The sequence below is a fragment of the Eleutherodactylus coqui genome, unplaced genomic scaffold (genome assembly GCF_035609145.1).
Source record: "Eleutherodactylus coqui strain aEleCoq1 unplaced genomic scaffold, aEleCoq1.hap1 HAP1_SCAFFOLD_70, whole genome shotgun sequence".
Classification (NCBI taxonomy): domain Eukaryota; kingdom Metazoa; phylum Chordata; class Amphibia; order Anura; family Eleutherodactylidae; genus Eleutherodactylus; species Eleutherodactylus coqui.
In genome coordinates, this window is record NW_027102328.1 from 476,092 (window position 1) to 499,471 (window position 23,380).

Genomic DNA, 23,380 nt, shown 5'->3' on the forward strand with positions numbered 1-23,380 from the left:
GATGCTCTACCGACTGAGCTATCCAGGCTCTATAAAATGCTCTTCTTAGCTCCTCTAAGCGTCTTAACATAAAATATGGAGGTAAAGAAACAAAGCTTTGGTGGAAAATCAAAAATGTGCTCAAAATCTGCTAAACAGACATAGAAGGGTTGTTTCTGCAATAAGCAAAGATGTTCTCAAGCTGCTTCTATACCCTTGGTTTTGCACAGTAGAACACGGCACTGAAGATGCAGAGACTCAGTGGAAAATCAAAGATGTGCTCAATAAAGACATTTGACAGCTTGCTTTAGCAAGTACGCCTGAACAGGGACTTGAACCCTGGACCCTCAGATTAAAAGTCTGATGCTCTACCGACTGAGCTATCCAGGCTCTGAAAAATGCCTTTCTTAGCTCCTCTAAGCGTCTTAACATAAAATATGGAGGAAAAGAAACAAAGCTTTGGTGGAAAATCAACAATGTGCCCAAAATCTGTTAAACAGACATAGAAGGGTTGTTTCTGCAAAAAACAAAGATTTTCTCAAGCTGCTTCTATGCCCTCAGTTTTGCACAGTAGTACACGACAATATAGAAGCAAAGACTCAGTGGAAAATCAAAGATGTGCTCAATAAAGACATTTGACAGCTTGCTTTAGCAAGTACGCCTGAACAGGGACTTGAACCCTGGACCCTCAGATTAAAAGTCTGATGCTCTACCGACTGAGCTATCCAGGCTCTGAAAAATGCTCTTCTTAGCTCCTCTAAGCGTCTTAACATAAAATATGGAGGTAAAGAAACAAAGCTTTGGTGGAAAATCAACAATGTGCCCAAAATTTGCTAAACAGACATAGAAGGGTTGTTTCTGCAAAAAACAAAGATTTTCTCAAGCTGCTTCTATGCCCTCTGTTTTGCACAGTAGTACACGACAATATAGAAGCAAAGACTCAGTGGAAAATCAAAGATGTGCTCAATAAAGACATTTGACTGCTTGCTTTAGCAAGCACGCCTGAATAGAAACTTGAACCCTGGATCCTCAGATTAAAAGTCTGATGCTCTACCGACTGAGCTATCGAGGCTCTGAAAAATGCTCTTCTTAGCTCCTCTAAGTGTCTTAACATAAAATATGGAGGTAAAGAAACAAAGCTTTGGTGGAAAATCAAAAATGTGCTTAAAATTTGCTAAACAGACATAGAAGGGTTGTTTCTGCAAAAAACAAAGATTTTCTCAAGCTGCTTCTATACCCTCAGTTTTGCACAGTAGAACACGACAATAAAGAAGCAAAGACTCAGTGGAAAATCAAAGATGTGCTCAATAAAGACATTTGACAGCTTGCTTTAGCAAGTACGCCTGAACAGGGACTTGAACCCTGGACCCTCAGATTAAAAGTCTGATGCTCTACCGACTGAGCTATCCAGGCTCTGAAAAATGCTCTTCTTAGCTCCTCTAAGTGTCTTAACATAAAATATGGAGGTAAAGAAACAAAGTTTTGGTGGAAAATCAAAAATGTGCTCAAAATCTGCTAAACAGACATAGAAGGGTTGTTTCTGCAAAAAACAAAGATTTTCTCAAGCTGCTTCTATACCCTCAGTTTTGCACAGTAGAACACGACAATAAAGAAGCAGAGACTCAGTGGAAAATCAAAGATGTGCTCAATAAAGACATTTGACAGCTTGCTTTAGCAAGTACGCCTGAACAGGGACTTGAACCCTGGACCCTCAGATTAAAACTCTGATGCTCTACTGACTGAGCTATCCAGGTTCTGAAAAATGCTCTTCTTAGCTCCTCTAAGCGTCTTAACATAAAATATGGAGGTAAAGAAACAAAGCTTTGGTGGAAAATCAACAATGTGCCCAAAATCTGTTAAACAGACATAGAAGGATTGTTTCTGCAAAACCAAAGATGTTCTCAAGCTGCTTCTATACCCTCAGTTTTGCACAGTAGAACACGGCACTGAAGATACAAAGACTCAGTGGAAAATCAAAGATGTGCTCAATAAAGACATTTGACAGCTTGCTTTAGCAAGTACGCCTGAACAGGGACTTGAACCCTGGACCCTCAGATTAAAACTCTGATGCTCTACTGACTGAGCTATCCAGGTTCTGAAAAATGCTCTTCTTAGCTCCTCTAAGCGTCTTAACATAAAACATGGAGGTAAAGAAACAAAGCTTTGGTGGAAAATCAAAAATGTGCTCAAAATCTGCTAAACAGACATAGAAGGGTTGTTTCTCCAATAAGCAAAGATGTTCTCAAGCTGCTTCTATACGCTTGGTTTTGCACAGTAGAACACGGCACTGAAGATGCAGAGACTCAGTGGAAAATCAAAGATGTGCTCAATAAAGACATTTGACAGCTTGCTTTAGCAAGTACGCCTGAACAGGGACTTGAACCCTGGACCCTCAGATTAAAAGTCTGATGCTCTACCGACTGAGCTATCCAGGCTCTGAAAAATGCTCTTCTTAGCTCCTCTAAGTGTCTTAACATAAAATATGGAGGTAAAGAAACAAAGTTTTGGTGGAAAATCAAAAATGTGCTCAAAATCTGCTAAACAGACATAGAAGGGTTGTTTCTGCAAAAAACAAAGATTTTCTCAAGCTGCTTCTATACCCTCAGTTTTGCACAGTAGAACACGACAATAAAGAAGCAGAGACTCAGTGGAAAATCAAAGATGTGCTCAATAAAGACATTTGACAGCTTGCTTTAGCAAGTACGCCTGAACAGGGACTTGAACCCTGGACCCTCAGATTAAAACTCTGATGCTCTACTGACTGAGCTATCCAGGTTCTGAAAAATGCTCTTCTTAGCTCCTCTAAGCGTCTTAACATAAAATATGGAGGTAAAGAAACAAAGCTTTGGTGGAAAATCAACAATGTGCCCAAAATCTGTTAAACAGACATAGAAGGATTGTTTCTGCAAAACCAAAGATGTTCTCAAGCTGCTTCTATACCCTCAGTTTTGCACAGTAGAACACGGCACTGAAGATACAAAGACTCAGTGGAAAATCAAAGATGTGCTCAATAAAGACATTTGACAGCTTGCTTTAGCAAGTACGCCTGAACAGGGACTTGAACCCTGGACCCTCAGATTAAAACTCTGATGCTCTACCGACTGAGCTATCCAGGCTCTGAAAAATGCTCTTCTTAGCTCCTCTAAGTGTCTTAACATAAAATATGGAGGTAAAGAAACAAAGTTTTGGTGGAAAATCAAAAATGTGCTCAAAATCTGCTAAACAGACATAGAAGGGTTGTTTCTGCAAAAAACAAAGATTTTCTCAAGCTGCTTCTATACCCTCAGTTTTGCACAGTAGAACACGACAATAAAGAAGCAGAGACTCAGTGGAAAATCAAAGATGTGCTCAATAAAGACATTTGACAGCTTGCTTTAGCAAGTACGCCTGAACAGGGACTTGAACCCTGGACCCTCAGATTAAAACTCTGATGCTCTACTGACTGAGCTATCCAGGTTCTGAAAAATGCTCTTCTTAGCTCCTCTAAGCGTCTTAACATAAAATATGGAGGTAAAGAAACAAAGCTTTGGTGGAAAATCAACAATGTGCCCAAAATCTGTTAAACAGACATAGAAGGATTGTTTCTGCAAAACCAAAGATGTTCTCAAGCTGCTTCTATACCCTCAGTTTTGCACAGTAGAACACGGCACTGAAGATACAAAGACTCAGTGGAAAATCAAAGATGTGCTCAATAAAGACATTTGACAGCTTGCTTTAGCAAGTACGCCTGAACAGGGACTTGAACCCTGGACCCTCAGATTAAAAGTCTGATGCTCTACCGACTGAGCTATCCAGGCTCTGAAAAATGCTCTTCTTAGCTCCTCTAAGCGTCTTAACATAAAATATGGAGGTAAAGAAACAAAGCTTTGGTGGAAAATCAACAATGTGCTCAAAATTTGCTAAACAGACATAGAAGGGTTGTTTCTGCGAAAAACAAAGATTTTCTCAAGCTGCTTCTATACCCTCAGTTTTGCACAGTAGAACACGACAATAAAGAAGCAAAGACTCAGTGGAAAATCAAAGATGTGCTCAATAAAGACATTTGACAGCTTGCTTTAGCAAGTACGCCTGAACAGGGACTTGAACCCTGGACCCTCAGATTAAAAGTCTGATGCTCTACCGACGGAGCTATCCAGGCTCTGAAAAATGCTCTTCTTAGCTCTTCTAAGCGTCTTAACATAAAATATGGAGGTAAAGAAACAAAGCTTTGGTGGAAAATCAAAAATGTGCTCAAAATTTGCTAAACAGACATAGAAGGGTTGTTTCTGCAATAAGCAAAGATGTTCTCAAGCTGCTTCTATACCCTTGGTTTTGCACAGTAGAACACGGCACTGAAGATGCAGAGACTCAGTGGAAAATCAAAGATGTGCTCAATAAAGACATTTGACAGCTTGCTTTAGCAAGTACGCCTGAACAAGAACTTGAACCCTGGATCCTCAGATTAAAAGTCTGATGCTCTACCGACTGAGCTATCCAGGCTCTATAAAATGCTCTTCTTAGCTCCTCTAAGCGTCTTAACATAAAATATGGAGGTAAAGAAACAAAGCTTTGGTGGAAAATCAAAAATGTGCTCAAAATCTGCTAAACAGACATAGAAGGGTTGTTTCTGCAATAAGCAAAGATGTTCTCAAGCTGCTTCTATACCCTTGGTTTTGCACAGTAGAACACGGCACTGAAGATGCAGAGACTCAGTGGAAAATCAAAGATGTGCTCAATAAAGACATTTGACAGCTTGCTTTAGCAAGTACGCCTGAACAGGGACTTGAACCCTGGACCCTCAGATTAAAAGTCTGATGCTCTACCGACTGAGCTATCCAGGCTCTGAAAAATGCCTTTCTTAGCTCCTCTAAGCGTCTTAACATAAAATATGGAGGAAAAGAAACAAAGCTTTGGTGGAAAATCAACAATGTGCCCAAAATCTGTTAAACAGACATAGAAGGGTTGTTTCTGCAAAAAACAAAGATTTTCTCAAGCTGCTTCTATGCCCTCAGTTTTGCACAGTAGTACACGACAATATAGAAGCAAAGACTCAGTGGAAAATCAAAGATGTGCTCAATAAAGACATTTGACAGCTTGCTTTAGCAAGTACGCCTGAACAGGGACTTGAACCCTGGACCCTCAGATTAAAAGTCTGATGCTCTACCGACTGAGCTATCCAGGCTCTGAAAAATGCTCTTCTTAGCTCCTCTAAGCGTCTTAACATAAAATATGGAGGTAAAGAAACAAAGCTTTGGTGGAAAATCAACAATGTGCCCAAAATTTGCTAAACAGACATAGAAGGGTTGTTTCTGCAAAAAACAAAGATTTTCTCAAGCTGCTTCTATGCCCTCTGTTTTGCACAGTAGTACACGACAATATAGAAGCAAAGACTCAGTGGAAAATCAAAGATGTGCTCAATAAAGACATTTGACTGCTTGCTTTAGCAAGCACGCCTGAATAGAAACTTGAACCCTGGATCCTCAGATTAAAAGTCTGATGCTCTACCGACTGAGCTATCGAGGCTCTGAAAAATGCTCTTCTTAGCTCCTCTAAGTGTCTTAACATAAAATATGGAGGTAAAGAAACAAAGCTTTGGTGGAAAATCAAAAATGTGCTTAAAATTTGCTAAACAGACATAGAAGGGTTGTTTCTGCAAAAAACAAAGATTTTCTCAAGCTGCTTCTATACCCTCAGTTTTGCACAGTAGAACACGACAATAAAGAAGCAAAGACTCAGTGGAAAATCAAAGATGTGCTCAATAAAGACATTTGACAGCTTGCTTTAGCAAGTACGCCTGAACAGGGACTTGAACCCTGGACCCTCAGATTAAAAGTCTGATGCTCTACCGACTGAGCTATCCAGGCTCTGAAAAATGCTCTTCTTAGCTCCTCTAAGTGTCTTAACATAAAATATGGAGGTAAAGAAACAAAGTTTTGGTGGAAAATCAAAAATGTGCTCAAAATCTGCTAAACAGACATAGAAGGGTTGTTTCTGCAAAAAACAAAGATTTTCTCAAGCTGCTTCTATACCCTCAGTTTTGCACAGTAGAACACGACAATAAAGAAGCAGAGACTCAGTGGAAAATCAAAGATGTGCTCAATAAAGACATTTGACAGCTTGCTTTAGCAAGTACGCCTGAACAGGGACTTGAACCCTGGACCCTCAGATTAAAACTCTGATGCTCTACTGACTGAGCTATCCAGGTTCTGAAAAATGCTCTTCTTAGCTCCTCTAAGCGTCTTAACATAAAATATGGAGGTAAAGAAACAAAGCTTTGGTGGAAAATCAACAATGTGCCCAAAATCTGTTAAACAGACATAGAAGGATTGTTTCTGCAAAACCAAAGATGTTCTCAAGCTGCTTCTATACCCTCAGTTTTGCACAGTAGAACACGGCACTGAAGATACAAAGACTCAGTGGAAAATCAAAGATGTGCTCAATAAAGACATTTGACAGCTTGCTTTAGCAAGTACGCCTGAACAGGGACTTGAACCCTGGACCCTCAGATTAAAACTCTGATGCTCTACTGACTGAGCTATCCAGGTTCTGAAAAATGCTCTTCTTAGCTCCTCTAAGCGTCTTAACATAAAACATGGAGGTAAAGAAACAAAGCTTTGGTGGAAAATCAAAAATGTGCTCAAAATCTGCTAAACAGACATAGAAGGGTTGTTTCTCCAATAAGCAAAGATGTTCTCAAGCTGCTTCTATACGCTTGGTTTTGCACAGTAGAACACGGCACTGAAGATGCAGAGACTCAGTGGAAAATCAAAGATGTGCTCAATAAAGACATTTGACAGCTTGCTTTAGCAAGTACGCCTGAACAGGGACTTGAACCCTGGACCCTCAGATTAAAAGTCTGATGCTCTACCGACTGAGCTATCCAGGCTCTGAAAAATGCTCTTCTTAGCTCCTCTAAGTGTCTTAACATAAAATATGGAGGTAAAGAAACAAAGTTTTGGTGGAAAATCAAAAATGTGCTCAAAATCTGCTAAACAGACATAGAAGGGTTGTTTCTGCAAAAAACAAAGATTTTCTCAAGCTGCTTCTATACCCTCAGTTTTGCACAGTAGAACACGACAATAAAGAAGCAGAGACTCAGTGGAAAATCAAAGATGTGCTCAATAAAGACATTTGACAGCTTGCTTTAGCAAGTACGCCTGAACAGGGACTTGAACCCTGGACCCTCAGATTAAAACTCTGATGCTCTACTGACTGAGCTATCCAGGTTCTGAAAAATGCTCTTCTTAGCTCCTCTAAGCGTCTTAACATAAAATATGGAGGTAAAGAAACAAAGCTTTGGTGGAAAATCAACAATGTGCCCAAAATCTGTTAAACAGACATAGAAGGATTGTTTCTGCAAAACCAAAGATGTTCTCAAGCTGCTTCTATACCCTCAGTTTTGCACAGTAGAACACGGCACTGAAGATACAAAGACTCAGTGGAAAATCAAAGATGTGCTCAATAAAGACATTTGACAGCTTGCTTTAGCAAGTACGCCTGAACAGGGACTTGAACCCTGGACCCTCAGATTAAAACTCTGATGCTCTACCGACTGAGCTATCCAGGCTCTGAAAAATGCTCTTCTTAGCTCCTCTAAGTGTCTTAACATAAAATATGGAGGTAAAGAAACAAAGTTTTGGTGGAAAATCAAAAATGTGCTCAAAATCTGCTAAACAGACATAGAAGGGTTGTTTCTGCAAAAAACAAAGATTTTCTCAAGCTGCTTCTATACCCTCAGTTTTGCACAGTAGAACACGACAATAAAGAAGCAGAGACTCAGTGGAAAATCAAAGATGTGCTCAATAAAGACATTTGACAGCTTGCTTTAGCAAGTACGCCTGAACAGGGACTTGAACCCTGGACCCTCAGATTAAAACTCTGATGCTCTACTGACTGAGCTATCCAGGTTCTGAAAAATGCTCTTCTTAGCTCCTCTAAGCGTCTTAACATAAAATATGGAGGTAAAGAAACAAAGCTTTGGTGGAAAATCAACAATGTGCCCAAAATCTGTTAAACAGACATAGAAGGATTGTTTCTGCAAAACCAAAGATGTTCTCAAGCTGCTTCTATACCCTCAGTTTTGCACAGTAGAACACGGCACTGAAGATACAAAGACTCAGTGGAAAATCAAAGATGTGCTCAATAAAGACATTTGACAGCTTGCTTTAGCAAGTACGCCTGAACAGGGACTTGAACCCTGGACCCTCAGATTAAAAGTCTGATGCTCTACCGACTGAGCTATCCAGGCTCTGAAAAATGCTCTTCTTAGCTCCTCTAAGCGTCTTAACATAAAATATGGAGGTAAAGAAACAAAGCTTTGGTGGAAAATCAACAATGTGCTCAAAATTTGCTAAACAGACATAGAAGGGTTGTTTCTGCGAAAAACAAAGATTTTCTCAAGCTGCTTCTATACCCTCAGTTTTGCACAGTAGAACACGACAATAAAGAAGCAAAGACTCAGTGGAAAATCAAAGATGTGCTCAATAAAGACATTTGACAGCTTGCTTTAGCAAGTACGCCTGAACAGGGACTTGAACCCTGGACCCTCAGATTAAAAGTCTGATGCTCTACCGACGGAGCTATCCAGGCTCTGAAAAATGCTCTTCTTAGCTCTTCTAAGCGTCTTAACATAAAATATGGAGGTAAAGAAACAAAGCTTTGGTGGAAAATCAAAAATGTGCTCAAAATTTGCTAAACAGACATAGAAGGGTTGTTTCTGCAATAAGCAAAGATGTTCTCAAGCTGCTTCTATACCCTTGGTTTTGCACAGTAGAACACGGCACTGAAGATGCAGAGACTCAGTGGAAAATCAAAGATGTGCTCAATAAAGACATTTGACAGCTTGCTTTAGCAAGTACGCCTGAACAAGAACTTGAACCCTGGATCCTCAGATTAAAAGTCTGATGCTCTACCGACTGAGCTATCCAGGCTCTATAAAATGCTCTTCTTAGCTCCTCTAAGCGTCTTAACATAAAATATGGAGGTAAAGAAACAAAGCTTTGGTGGAAAATCAAAAATGTGCTCAAAATCTGCTAAACAGACATAGAAGGGTTGTTTCTGCAATAAGCAAAGATGTTCTCAAGCTGCTTCTATACCCTTGGTTTTGCACAGTAGAACACGGCACTGAAGATGCAGAGACTCAGTGGAAAATCAAAGATGTGCTCAATAAAGACATTTGACAGCTTGCTTTAGCAAGTACGCCTGAACAGGGACTTGAACCCTGGACCCTCAGATTAAAAGTCTGATGCTCTACCGACTGAGCTATCCAGGCTCTGAAAAATGCCTTTCTTAGCTCCTCTAAGCGTCTTAACATAAAATATGGAGGAAAAGAAACAAAGCTTTGGTGGAAAATCAACAATGTGCCCAAAATCTGTTAAACAGACATAGAAGGGTTGTTTCTGCAAAAAACAAAGATTTTCTCAAGCTGCTTCTATGCCCTCAGTTTTGCACAGTAGTACACGACAATATAGAAGCAAAGACTCAGTGGAAAATCAAAGATGTGCTCAATAAAGACATTTGACAGCTTGCTTTAGCAAGTACGCCTGAACAGGGACTTGAACCCTGGACCCTCAGATTAAAAGTCTGATGCTCTACCGACTGAGCTATCCAGGCTCTGAAAAATGCTCTTCTTAGCTCCTCTAAGCGTCTTAACATAAAATATGGAGGTAAAGAAACAAAGCTTTGGTGGAAAATCAACAATGTGCCCAAAATTTGCTAAACAGACATAGAAGGGTTGTTTCTGCAAAAAACAAAGATTTTCTCAAGCTGCTTCTATGCCCTCTGTTTTGCACAGTAGTACACGACAATATAGAAGCAAAGACTCAGTGGAAAATCAAAGATGTGCTCAATAAAGACATTTGACTGCTTGCTTTAGCAAGTACGCCTGAACAGGGACTTGAACCCTGGACCCTCAGATTAAAAGTCTGATGCTCTACCGACTGAGCTATCCAGGCTCTGCAATATGCTCTTCTTAGCTCCTCTAAGCGTCTTGACATAAAATATGGAGGAAAAGAAACAAAGCTTTGGTGGAAAATCAAAAATGTGCTCAAAATCTGCTAAACAGACATAGAAGGGTTGTTTCTCCAATAAGCAAAGATGTTCTCAAGCTGCTTCTATACGCTTGGTTTTGCACAGTAGAACACGGCACTGAAGATGCAGAGACTCAGTGGAAAATCAAAGATGTGCTCAATAAAGACATTTGACAGCTTGCTTTAGCAAGTACGCCTGAACAGGGACTTGAACCCTGGACCCTCAGATTAAAAGTCTGATGCTCTACCGACTGAGCTATCCAGGCTCTGAAAAATGCTCTTCTTAGCTCCTCTAAGTGTCTTAACATAAAATATGGAGGTAAAGAAACAAAGTTTTGGTGGAAAATCAAAAATGTGCTCAAAATCTGCTAAACAGACATAGAAGGGTTGTTTCTGCAAAAAACAAAGATTTTCTCAAGCTGCTTCTATACCCTCAGTTTTGCACAGTAGAACACGACAATAAAGAAGCAGAGACTCAGTGGAAAATGAAAGATGTGCTCAATAAAGACATTTGACAGCTTGCTTTAGCAAGTACGCCTGAACAGGGACTTGAACCCTGGACCCTCAGATTAAAACTCTGATGCTCTACTGACTGAGCTATCCAGGTTCTGAAAAATGCTCTTCTTAGCTCCTCTAAGCGTCTTAACATAAAATATGGAGGTAAAGAAACAAAGCTTTGGTGGAAAATCAACAATGTGCCCAAAATCTGTTAAACAGACATAGAAGGATTGTTTCTGCAAAACCAAAGATGTTCTCAAGCTGCTTCTATACCCTCAGTTTTGCACAGTAGAACACGGCACTGAAGATACAAAGACTCAGTGGAAAATCAAAGATGTGCTCAATAAAGACATTTGACAGCTTGCTTTAGCAAGTACGCCTGAACAGGGACTTGAACCCTGGACCCTCAGATTAAAAGTCTGATGCTCTACCGACTGAGCTATCCAGGCTCTGAAAAATGCTCTTCTTAGCTCCTCTAAGCGTCTTAACATAAAATATGGAGGTAAAGAAACAAAGCTTTGGTGGAAAATCAACAATGTGCCCAAAATTTGCTAAACAGACATAGAAGGGTTGTTTCTGCAAAAAACAAAGATTTTCTCAAGCTGCTTCTATGCCCTCAGTTTTGCACAGTAGTACACGACAATATAGAAGCAAAGACTCAGTGGAAAATCAAAGATGTGCTCAATAAAGACATTTGACAGCTTGCTTTAGCAAGTACGCCTGAACAGGGACTTGAACCCTGGACCCTCAGATTAAAAGTCTGATGCTCTACCGACTGAGCTATCCAGGCTCTGAAAAATGCTCTTCTTAGCTCCTCTAAGCGTCTTAACATAAAATATGGAGGTAAAGAAACAAAGCTTTGGTGGAAAATCAACAATGTGCCCAAAATCTGTTAAACAGACATAGAAGGATTGTTTCTGCAAAACCAAAGATGTTCTCAAGCTGCTTCTATACCCTCAGTTTTGCACAGTAGAACACGGCACTGAAGATACAAAGACTCAGTGGAAAATCAAAGATGTGCTCAATAAAGACATTTGACAGCTTGCTTTAGCAAGTACGCCTGAACAGGGACTTGAACCCTGGACCCTCAGATTAAAAGTCTGATGCTCTACCGACTGAGCTATCCAGGCTCTGAAAAATGCTCTTCTTAGCTCCTCTAAGCGTCTTAACATAAAATATGGAGGTAAAGAAACAAAGCTTTGGTGGAAAATCAACAATGTGCTCAAAATTTGCTAAACAGACATAGAAGGGTTGTTTCTGCGAAAAACAAAGATTTTCTCAAGCTGCTTCTATACCCTCAGTTTTGCACAGTAGAACACGACAATAAAGAAGCAAAGACTCAGTGGAAAATCAAAGATGTGCTCAATAAAGACATTTGACAGCTTGCTTTAGCAAGTACGCCTGAACAGGGACTTGAACCCTGGACCCTCAGATTAAAAGTCTGATGCTCTACCGACGGAGCTATCCAGGCTCTGAAAAATGCTCTTCTTAGCTCTTCTAAGCGTCTTAACATAAAATATGGAGGTAAAGAAACAAAGCTTTGGTGGAAAATCAAAAATGTGCTCAAAATTTGCTAAACAGACATAGAAGGGTTGTTTCTGCAATAAGCAAAGATGTTCTCAAGCTGCTTCTATACCCTTGGTTTTGCACAGTAGAACACGGCACTGAAGATGCAGAGACTCAGTGGAAAATCAAAGATGTGCTCAATAAAGACATTTGACAGCTTGCTTTAGCAAGTACGCCTGAACAAGAACTTGAACCCTGGATCCTCAGATTAAAAGTCTGATGCTCTACCGACTGAGCTATCCAGGCTCTATAAAATGCTCTTCTTAGCTCCTCTAAGCGTCTTAACATAAAATATGGAGGTAAAGAAACAAAGCTTTGGTGGAAAATCAAAAATGTGCTCAAAATCTGCTAAACAGACATAGAAGGGTTGTTTCTGCAATAAGCAAAGATGTTCTCAAGCTGCTTCTATACCCTTGGTTTTGCACAGTAGAACACGGCACTGAAGATGCAGAGACTCAGTGGAAAATCAAAGATGTGCTCAATAAAGACATTTGACAGCTTGCTTTAGCAAGTACGCCTGAACAGGGACTTGAACCCTGGACCCTCAGATTAAAAGTCTGATGCTCTACCGACTGAGCTATCCAGGCTCTGAAAAATGCCTTTCTTAGCTCCTCTAAGCGTCTTAACATAAAATATGGAGGAAAAGAAACAAAGCTTTGGTGGAAAATCAACAATGTGCCCAAAATCTGTTAAACAGACATAGAAGGGTTGTTTCTGCAAAAAACAAAGATTTTCTCAAGCTGCTTCTATGCCCTCAGTTTTGCACAGTAGTACACGACAATATAGAAGCAAAGACTCAGTGGAAAATCAAAGATGTGCTCAATAAAGACATTTGACAGCTTGCTTTAGCAAGTACGCCTGAACAGGGACTTGAACCCTGGACCCTCAGATTAAAAGTCTGATGCTCTACCGACTGAGCTATCCAGGCTCTGAAAAATGCTCTTCTTAGCTCCTCTAAGCGTCTTAACATAAAATATGGAGGTAAAGAAACAAAGCTTTGGTGGAAAATCAACAATGTGCCCAAAATTTGCTAAACAGACATAGAAGGGTTGTTTCTGCAAAAAACAAAGATTTTCTCAAGCTGCTTCTATGCCCTCTGTTTTGCACAGTAGTACACGACAATATAGAAGCAAAGACTCAGTGGAAAATCAAAGATGTGCTCAATAAAGACATTTGACTGCTTGCTTTAGCAAGTACGCCTGAACAGGGACTTGAACCCTGGACCCTCAGATTAAAAGTCTGATGCTCTACCGACTGAGCTATCCAGGCTCTGCAATATGCTCTTCTTAGCTCCTCTAAGCGTCTTGACATAAAATATGGAGGAAAAGAAACAAAGCTTTGGTGGAAAATCAAAAATGTGCTCAAAATCTGCTAAACAGACATAGAAGGGTTGTTTCTCCAATAAGCAAAGATGTTCTCAAGCTGCTTCTATACGCTTGGTTTTGCACAGTAGAACACGGCACTGAAGATGCAGAGACTCAGTGGAAAATCAAAGATGTGCTCAATAAAGACATTTGACAGCTTGCTTTAGCAAGTACGCCTGAACAGGGACTTGAACCCTGGACCCTCAGATTAAAAGTCTGATGCTCTACCGACTGAGCTATCCAGGCTCTGAAAAATGCTCTTCTTAGCTCCTCTAAGTGTCTTAACATAAAATATGGAGGTAAAGAAACAAAGTTTTGGTGGAAAATCAAAAATGTGCTCAAAATCTGCTAAACAGACATAGAAGGGTTGTTTCTGCAAAAAACAAAGATTTTCTCAAGCTGCTTCTATACCCTCAGTTTTGCACAGTAGAACACGACAATAAAGAAGCAGAGACTCAGTGGAAAATGAAAGATGTGCTCAATAAAGACATTTGACAGCTTGCTTTAGCAAGTACGCCTGAACAGGGACTTGAACCCTGGACCCTCAGATTAAAACTCTGATGCTCTACTGACTGAGCTATCCAGGTTCTGAAAAATGCTCTTCTTAGCTCCTCTAAGCGTCTTAACATAAAATATGGAGGTAAAGAAACAAAGCTTTGGTGGAAAATCAACAATGTGCCCAAAATCTGTTAAACAGACATAGAAGGATTGTTTCTGCAAAACCAAAGATGTTCTCAAGCTGCTTCTATACCCTCAGTTTTGCACAGTAGAACACGGCACTGAAGATACAAAGACTCAGTGGAAAATCAAAGATGTGCTCAATAAAGACATTTGACAGCTTGCTTTAGCAAGTACGCCTGAACAGGGACTTGAACCCTGGACCCTCAGATTAAAAGTCTGATGCTCTACCGACTGAGCTATCCAGGCTCTGAAAAATGCTCTTCTTAGCTCCTCTAAGCGTCTTAACATAAAATATGGAGGTAAAGAAACAAAGCTTTGGTGGAAAATCAACAATGTGCCCAAAATTTGCTAAACAGACATAGAAGGGTTGTTTCTGCAAAAAACAAAGATTTTCTCAAGCTGCTTCTATGCCCTCAGTTTTGCACAGTAGTACACGACAATATAGAAGCAAAGACTCAGTGGAAAATCAAAGATGTGCTCAATAAAGACATTTGACAGCTTGCTTTAGCAAGTACGCCTGAACAGGGACTTGAACCCTGGACCCTCAGATTAAAAGTCTGATGCTCTACCGACTGAGCTATCCAGGCTCTGAAAAATGCTCTTCTTAGCTCCTCTAAGCGTCTTAACATAAAATATGGAGGTAAAGAAACAAAGCTTTGGTGGAAAATCAACAATGTGCCCAAAATTTGCTAAACAGACATAGAAGGGTTGTTTCTGCAAAAAACAAAGATTTTCTCAAGCTGCTTCTATGCCCTCTGTTTTGCACAGTAGTACACGACAATATAGAAGCAAAGACTCAGTGGAAAATCAAAGATGTGCTCAATAAAGACATTTGACTGCTTGCTTTAGCAAGTACGCCTGAACAGGGACTTGAACCCTGGACCCTCAGATTAAAAGTCTGATGCTCTACCGACTGAGCTATCCAGGCTCTGCAATATGCTCTTCTTAGCTCCTCTAAGCGTCTTGACATAAAATATGGAGGAAAAGAAACAAAGCTTTGGTGGAAAATCAAAAATGTGCTCAAAATCTGCTAAACAGACATAGAAGGGTTGTTTCTCCAATAAGCAAAGATGTTCTCAAGCTGCTTCTATACGCTTGGTTTTGCACAGTAGAACACGGCACTGAAGATGCAGAGACTCAGTGGAAAATCAAAGATGTGCTCAATAAAGACATTTGACAGCTTGCTTTAGCAAGTACGCCTGAACAGGGACTTGAACCCTGGACCCTCAGATTAAAAGTCTGATGCTCTACCGACTGAGCTATCCAGGCTCTGAAAAATGCTCTTCTTAGCTCCTCTAAGTGTCTTAACATAAAATATGGAGGTAAAGAAACAAAGTTTTGGTGGAAAATCAAAAATGTGCTCAAAATCTGCTAAACAGACATAGAAGGGTTGTTTCTGCAAAAAACAAAGATTTTCTCAAGCTGCTTCTATACCCTCAGTTTTGCACAGTAGAACACGACAATAAAGAAGCAGAGACTCAGTGGAAAATGAAAGATGTGCTCAATAAAGACATTTGACAGCTTGCTTTAGCAAGTACGCCTGAACAGGGACTTGAACCCTGGACCCTCAGATTAAAACTCTGATGCTCTACTGACTGAGCTATCCAGGTTCTGAAAAATGCTCTTCTTAGCTCCTCTAAGCGTCTTAACATAAAATATGGAGGTAAAGAAACAAAGCTTTGGTGGAAAATCAACAATGTGCCCAAAATCTGTTAAACAGACATAGAAGGATTGTTTCTGCAAAACCAAAGATGTTCTCAAGCTGCTTCTATACCCTCAGTTTTGCACAGTAGAACACGGCACTGAAGATACAAAGACTCAGTGGAAAATCAAAGATGTGCTCAATAAAGACATTTGACAGCTTGCTTTAGCAAGTACGCCTGAACAGGGACTTGAACCCTGGACCCTCAGATTAAAAGTCTGATGCTCTACCGACTGAGCTATCCAGGCTCTGAAAAATGCTCTTCTTAGCTCCTCTAAGCGTCTTAACATAAAATATGGAGGTAAAGAAACAAAGCTTTGGTGGAAAATCAACAATGTGCTCAAAATTTGCTAAACAGACATAGAAGGGTTGTTTCTGCGAAAAACAAAGATTTTCTCAAGCTGCTTCTATACCCTCAGTTTTGCACAGTAGAACACGACAATAAAGAAGCAAAGACTCAGTGGAAAATCAAAGATGTGCTCAATAAAGACATTTGACAGCTTGCTTTAGCAAGTACGCCTGAACAGGGACTTGAACCCTGGACCCTCAGATTAAAAGTCTGATGCTCTACCGACGGAGCTATCCAGGCTCTGAAAAATGCTCTTCTTAGCTCTTCTAAGCGTCTTAACATAAAATATGGAGGTAAAGAAACAAAGCTTTGGTGGAAAATCAAAAATGTGCTCAAAATTTGCTAAACAGACATAGAAGGGTTGTTTCTGCAATAAGCAAAGATGTTCTCAAGCTGCTTCTATACCCTTGGTTTTGCACAGTAGAACACGGCACTGAAGATGCAGAGACTCAGTGGAAAATCAAAGATGTGCTCAATAAAGACATTTGACAGCTTGCTTTAGCAAGTACGCCTGAACAAGAACTTGAACCCTGGATCCTCAGATTAAAAGTCTGATGCTCTACCGACTGAGCTATCCAGGCTCTATAAAATGCTCTTCTTAGCTCCTCTAAGCGTCTTAACATAAAATATGGAGGTAAAGAAACAAAGCTTTGGTGGAAAATCAAAAATGTGCTCAAAATCTGCTAAACAGACATAGAAGGGTTGTTTCTGCAATAAGCAAAGATGTTCTCAAGCTGCTTCTATACCCTTGGTTTTGCACAGTAGAACACGGCACTGAAGATGCAGAGACTCAGTGGAAAATCAAAGATGTGCTCAATAAAGACATTTGACAGCTTGCTTTAGCAAGTACGCCTGAACAGGGACTTGAACCCTGGACCCTCAGATTAAAAGTCTGATGCTCTACTGACTGAGCTATCTAGGCTCTGAAGAATGCTCTTCTTAGCTCCTCTAAGCGTCTTAACATAAAATATGGAGGAAAAGAAACAAAGCTTTGGTGGAAAATCAACAATGTGCCCAAAATCTGTTAAACAGACATAGAAGGGTTGTTTCTGCAATAACCAAAGATATTCTCAAGCTGCTTCTATACCCTCAGTTTTGCACAGTAGAACACGACAATAAAGAAGCAGAGACTCAGTGGAAAATGAAAGATGTGCTCAATAAACACATTTGACAGCTTGCTTTAGCAAGTACTCCTGAACAGGGACTTGAACCCTGGACCCTCAGATTAAAACTCTGATGCTCTACTGACTGAGCTATCCAGGTTCTGAAAAATGCTCTTCTTAGCTCCTCTAAGCGTCTTAACATAAAATATGGAGGTAAAGAAACAAAGCTTTGGTGGAAAATCAACAATGTGCCCAAAATCTGTTAAACAGACATAGAAGGGTTGTTTCTCCAATAAGCAAAGATGTTCTCAAGCTGCTTCTATACCCTCAGTTTTGCACAGTAGAACACGACAATAAAGAAGCAGAGACTCAGTGGAAAATCAAAGATGTGCTCAATAAAGACATTTGACAGCTTGCTTTAGCAAGTACGCCTGAACAGGGACTTGAACCCTGGACCCTCAGATTAAAAGTCTGATGCTCTACCGACTGAGCTATCCAGGCTCTGAAAAATGCTCTTCTTAGCTCCTCTAAGCGTCTTAACATAAAATATGGAGGTAAAGAAACAAAGCTTTGGTGGAAAATCAACAATGTGCTCAAAATTTGCTAAACAGACATAGAAGGGTTGTTTCTGCGAAAAACAAAGATTTTCTCAAGCTGCTTCTATACCCTCAGTTTTGCACAGTAGAACACGACAATAAAGAAGCAAAGACTCAGTGGAAAATCAAAGATGTGCTCAATAAAGACATTTGACAGCTTGCTTTAGCAAGTACGCCTGAACAGGGACTTGAACCCTGGACCCTCAGATTAAAAGTCTGATGCTCTACCGACGGAGCTATCCAGGCTCTGAAAAATGCTCTTCTTAGCTCTTCTAAGCGTCTTAACATAAAATATGGAGGTAAAGAAACAAAGCTTTGGTGGAAAATCAAAAATGTGCTCAAAATTTGCTAAACAGACATAGAAGGGTTGTTTCTGCAATAAGCAAAGATGTTCTCAAGCTGCTTCTATACCCTTGGTTTTGCACAGTAGAACACGGCACTGAAGATGCAGAGACTCAGTGGAAAATCAAAGATGTGCTCAATAAAGACATTTGACAGCTTGCTTTAGCAAGTACGCCTGAACAAGAACTTGAACCCTGGATCCTCAGATTAAAAGTCTGATGCTCTACCGACTGAGCTATCCAGGCTCTATAAAATGCTCTTCTTAGCTCCTCTAAGCGTCTTAACATAAAATATGGAGGTAAAGAAACAAAGCTTTGGTGGAAAATCAAAAATGTGCTCAAAATCTGCTAAACAGACATAGAAGGGTTGTTTCTGCAATAAGCAAAGATGTTCTCAAGCTGCTTCTATACCCTTGGTTTTGCACAGTAGAACACGGCACTGAAGATGCAGAGACTCAGTGGAAAATCAAAGATGTGCTCAATAAAGACATTTGACAGCTTGCTTTAGCAAGTACGCCTGAACAGGGACTTGAACCCTGGACCCTCAGATTAAAAGTCTGATGCTCTACCGACTGAGCTATCCAGGCTCTGAAAAATGCCTTTCTTAGCTCCTCTAAGCGTCTTAACATAAAATATGGAGGAAAAGAAACAAAGCTTTGGTGGAAAATCAACAATGTGCCCAAAATCTGTTAAACAGACATAGAAGGGTTGTTTCTGCAAAAAACAAAGATTTTCTCAAGCTGCTTCTATGCCCTCAGTTTTGCACAGTAGTACACGACAATATAGAAGCAAAGACTCAGTGGAAAATCAAAGATGTGCTCAATAAAGACATTTGACAGCTTGCTTTAGCAAGTACGCCTGAACAGGGACTTGAACCCTGGACCCTCAGATTAAAAGTCTGATGCTCTACCGACTGAGCTATCCAGGCTCTGAAAAATGCTCTTCTTAGCTCCTCTAAGCGTCTTAACATAAAATATGGAGGTAAAGAAACAAAGCTTTGGTGGAAAATCAACAATGTGCCCAAAATTTGCTAAACAGACATAGAAGGGTTGTTTCTGCAAAAAACAAAGATTTTCTCAAGCTGCTTCTATGCCCTCTGTTTTGCACAGTAGTACACGACAATATAGAAGCAAAGACTCAGTGGAAAATCAAAGATGTGCTCAATAAAGACATTTGACTGCTTGCTTTAGCAAGCACGCCTGAATAGAAACTTGAACCCTGGATCCTCAGATTAAAAGTCTGATGCTCTACCGACTGAGCTATCGAGGCTCTGAAAAATGCTCTTCTTAGCTCCTCTAAGTGTCTTAACATAAAATATGGAGGTAAAGAAACAAAGCTTTGGTGGAAAATCAAAAATGTGCTTAAAATTTGCTAAACAGACATAGAAGGGTTGTTTCTGCAAAAAACAAAGATTTTCTCAAGCTGCTTCTATACCCTCAGTTTTGCACAGTAGAACACGACAATAAAGAAGCAAAGACTCAGTGGAAAATCAAAGATGTGCTCAATAAAGACATTTGACAGCTTGCTTTAGCAAGTACGCCTGAACAGGGACTTGAACCCTGGACCCTCAGATTAAAAGTCTGATGCTCTACCGACTGAGCTATCCAGGCTCTGCAATATGCTCTTCTTAGCTCCTCTAAGCGTCTTGACATAAAATATGGAGGAAAAGAAACAAAGCTTTGGTGGAAAATCAAAAATGTGCTCAAAATCTGCTAAACAGACATAGAAGGGTTGTTTCTCCAATAAGCAAAGATGTTCTCAAGCTGCTTCTATACGCTTGGTTTTGCACAGTAGAACACGGCACTGAAGATGCAGAGACTCAGTGGAAAATCAAAGATGTGCTCAATAAAGACATTTGACAGCTTGCTTTAGCAAGTACGCCTGAACAGGGACTTGAACCCTGGACCCTCAGATTAAAAGTCTGATGCTCTACCGACTGAGCTATCCAGGCTCTGAAAAATGCTCTTCTTAGCTCCTCTAAGTGTCTTAACATAAAATATGGAGGTAAAGAAACAAAGTTTTGGTGGAAAATCAAAAATGTGCTCAAAATCTGCTAAACAGACATAGAAGGGTTGTTTCTGCAAAAAACAAAGATTTTCTCAAGCTGCTTCTATACCCTCAGTTTTGCACAGTAGAACACGACAATAAAGAAGCAGAGACTCAGTGGAAAATCAAAGATGTGCTCAATAAAGACATTTGACAGCTTGCTTTAGCAAGTACGCCTGAACAGGGACTTGAACCCTGGACCCTCAGATTAAAACTCTGATGCTCTACTGACTGAGCTATCCAGGTTCTGAAAAATGCTCTTCTTAGCTCCTCTAAGCGTCTTAACATAAAATATGGAGGTAAAGAAACAAAGCTTTGGTGGAAAATCAACAATGTGCCCAAAATCTGTTAAACAGACATAGAAGGATTGTTTCTGCAAAACCAAAGATGTTCTCAAGCTGCTTCTATACCCTCAGTTTTGCACAGTAGAACACGGCACTGAAGATACAAAGACTCAGTGGAAAATCAAAGATGTGCTCAATAAAGACATTTGACAGCTTGCTTTAGCAAGTACGCCTGAACAGGGACTTGAACCCTGGACCCTCAGATTAAAACTCTGATGCTCTACTGACTGAGCTATCCAGGTTCTGAAAAATGCTCTTCTTAGCTCCTCTAAGCGTCTTAACATAAAACATGGAGGTAAAGAAACAAAGCTTTGGTGGAAAATCAAAAATGTGCTCAAAATCTGCTAAACAGACATAGAAGGGTTGTTTCTCCAATAAGCAAAGATGTTCTCAAGCTGCTTCTATACGCTTGGTTTTGCACAGTAGAACACGGCACTGAAGATGCAGAGACTCAGTGGAAAATCAAAGATGTGCTCAATAAAGACATTTGACAGCTTGCTTTAGCAAGTACGCCTGAACAGGGACTTGAACCCTGGACCCTCAGATTAAAAGTCTGATGCTCTACCGACTGAGCTATCCAGGCTCTGAAAAATGCTCTTCTTAGCTCCTCTAAGTGTCTTAACATAAAATATGGAGGTAAAGAAACAAAGTTTTGGTGGAAAATCAAAAATGTGCTCAAAATCTGCTAAACAGACATAGAAGGGTTGTTTCTGCAAAAAACAAAGATTTTCTCAAGCTGCTTCTATACCCTCAGTTTTGCACAGTAGAACACGACAATAAAGAAGCAGAGACTCAGTGGAAAATCAAAGATGTGCTCAATAAAGACATTTGACAGCTTGCTTTAGCAAGTACGCCTGAACAGGGACTTGAACCCTGGACCCTCAGATTAAAACTCTGATGCTCTACTGACTGAGCTATCCAGGTTCTGAAAAATGCTCTTCTTAGCTCCTCTAAGCGTCTTAACATAAAATATGGAGGTAAAGAAACAAAGCTTTGGTGGAAAATCAACAATGTGCCCAAAATCTGTTAAACAGACATAGAAGGATTGTTTCTGCAAAACCAAAGATGTTCTCAAGCTGCTTCTATACCCTCAGTTTTGCACAGTAGAACACGGCACTGAAGATACAAAGACTCAGTGGAAAATCAAAGATGTGCTCAATAAAGACATTTGACAGCTTGCTTTAGCAAGTACGCCTGAACAGGGACTTGAACCCTGGACCCTCAGATTAAAAGTCTGATGCTCTACCGACTGAGCTATCCAGGCTCTGAAAAATGCTCTTCTTAGCTCCTCTAAGCGTCTTAACATAAAATATGGAGGTAAAGAAACAAAGCTTTGGTGGAAAATCAACAATGTGCTCAAAATTTGCTAAACAGACATAGAAGGGTTGTTTCTGCGAAAAACAAAGATTTTCTCAAGCTGCTTCTATACCCTCAGTTTTGCACAGTAGAACACGACAATAAAGAAGCAAAGACTCAGTGGAAAATCAAAGATGTGCTCAATAAAGACATTTGACAGCTTGCTTTAGCAAGTACGCCTGAACAGGGACTTGAACCCTGGACCCTCAGATTAAAAGTCTGATGCTCTACCGACGGAGCTATCCAGGCTCTGAAAAATGCTCTTCTTAGCTCTTCTAAGCGTCTTAACATAAAATATGGAGGTAAAGAAACAAAGCTTTGGTGGAAAATCAAAAATGTGCTCAAAATTTGCTAAACAGACATAGAAGGGTTGTTTCTGCAATAAGCAAAGATGTTCTCAAGCTGCTTCTATACCCTTGGTTTTGCACAGTAGAACACGGCACTGAAGATGCAGAGACTCAGTGGAAAATCAAAGATGTGCTCAATAAAGACATTTGACAGCTTGCTTTAGCAAGTACGCCTGAACAAGAACTTGAACCCTGGATCCTCAGATTAAAAGTCTGATGCTCTACCGACTGAGCTATCCAGGCTCTATAAAATGCTCTTCTTAGCTCCTCTAAGCGTCTTAACATAAAATATGGAGGTAAAGAAACAAAGCTTTGGTGGAAAATCAAAAATGTGCTCAAAATCTGCTAAACAGACATAGAAGGGTTGTTTCTGCAATAAGCAAAGATGTTCTCAAGCTGCTTCTATACCCTTGGTTTTGCACAGTAGAACACGGCACTGAAGATGCAGAGACTCAGTGGAAAATCAAAGATGTGCTCAATAAAGACATTTGACAGCTTGCTTTAGCAAGTACGCCTGAACAGGGACTTGAACCCTGGACCCTCAGATTAAAAGTCTGATGCTCTACCGACTGAGCTATCCAGGCTCTGAAAAATGCCTTTCTTAGCTCCTCTAAGCGTCTTAACATAAAATATGGAGGAAAAGAAACAAAGCTTTGGTGGAAAATCAACAATGTGCCCAAAATCTGTTAAACAGACATAGAAGGGTTGTTTCTGCAATAACCAAAGATGTTCTCAAGCTGCTTCTATACCCTCAGTTTTGCACAGTAGAACACGACAATAAAGAAGCAGAGACTCAGTGGAAAATGAAAGATGTGCTCAATAAAGACATTTGACAGCTTGCTTTAGCAAGTACGCCTGAACAGGGACTTGAACCCTGGACCCTCAGATTAAAAGTCTGATGCTCTACCGACTGAGCTATCCAGGCTCTGAAAAATGCTATTCTTAGCTCCTCTAAGCGTCTTAACATAAAATATGGAGGTAAAGAAACAAAGCTTTGGTGGAAAATCAACAATGTGCCCAAAATTTGCTAAACAGACATAGAAGGGTTGTTTCTGCAAAAAACAAAGATTTTCTCAAGCTGCTTCTATGCCCTCAGTTTTG